Here is a 1,094-nt window from a genome sequence, read left to right as displayed (position 1 = left end):
AAAAATATGGAACGCTTCACAAATCTGCATGGCCTCCTTGTGCGGGGGTCACGCTAATCTTCTCTGTATCGTTCCAATTTTAGTATATGTGCTGCCGAGGCAAGCACTTTTTTTTTACTTTAAAAAATATGGTTACTAGAAATTTAAAAATCATGCACATTGCTCACATTGTATTTCTGTTGGACAACTCTTCTCTAGAGGGAAAGGCTAAGAGAGACCTAACTGGCTTCAGGTGGCAAGGCAGGGTGGAAGGCTCTCTGGGGCAGGGCCAAAGGTAGCTTGATGCCCAGGGTGGAGGTTGCGGGTAGGAGGGGAGTGGGGGCTGGAAGAGGGCAGAGACGACTCGACCTGGCAATGTTGAGAATGTGTTTCATGGGGCCGGCCGTGTCTGCTGTGTGTATCATAAGGCTCAGGTGTCTCTGCACCCCTCCGTACCCTCTGTGCCCTTCTCCCCCATCTTCCTTAGGTGCTGGCAGAGTGGGTCTCACCTCCAGCGGCATAACCATCACTGGACCGGAAGCTTCTCCAGCACACAGATCGTGTCTTATTTCTCTTTGTAGTCTCAGTCTCAACATCATGTATAAAGAAACTTAGCAAGTTTTGCCGACAGAGGGACTGGCAGTCCAAATGCTGTTTGCTTTAGTGGGCTGACACGTGTGTGTGGGGACGGGCCCCCCGAGGGGCAGGATGTGAAGGGGAGCAGCTACAGCCTGCTGGGGGAGGGGAGTCCTCATCCCCTCATCCCTGGGGAAGTGCAGGGGGTGTCCCTCGGAAATGGACAGGAGCCTTGTCTGTGTCAGTTCCCGCAGCATTGTCTGTGTCAATCCTGGGTCTAACCAAGACGCAACGCAGCCAAAAATGAAATAAACAAATAACTAAAACAAACCAAAACAAAACCTAAGCAGGGGACACCCAACATTGGCTCAGTGAATTTCAGAACCTCTATGGACCAGCGATTCTTCTGTACCTCTCCTGTTACCCTCCCCTGTTACTTTTTGAGCAGAAATGTCTGTAGCTGTTGTCCTGCCGTGGTGTGCTGTGTGTGGGCAGGCAGATAACTTGCATCTTTAGTTGTACAGACCAGGTAAGAGGAA

The 1,094-nt window shown here is 50.7% G+C and overlaps 1 non-coding gene across 1 annotated transcript; it reads right to left on the bottom strand.

Moving 5' to 3' along the window:
* On the bottom strand, positions 1 to 107 carry LOC113613039 (U6 spliceosomal RNA). The gene has a single exon (XR_003430062.1). It is a non-coding gene; the product is annotated as a U6 spliceosomal RNA (small nuclear RNA).
* Between the last annotated feature and the right edge of the window lie 987 nt (positions 108 to 1,094).

This window comes from Aethalodelphis obliquidens, unplaced genomic scaffold, assembly GCF_003676395.1.
Source record: "Aethalodelphis obliquidens isolate GAN/ISIS:26980383/991018 unplaced genomic scaffold, ASM367639v1 scaffold83, whole genome shotgun sequence".
Classification (NCBI taxonomy): Eukaryota; Metazoa; Chordata; class Mammalia; order Artiodactyla; family Delphinidae; genus Aethalodelphis; species Aethalodelphis obliquidens.
Note: the sequence above shows the minus strand (reverse complement) of the source record. Positions and strands in the feature narration are given on the sequence as shown.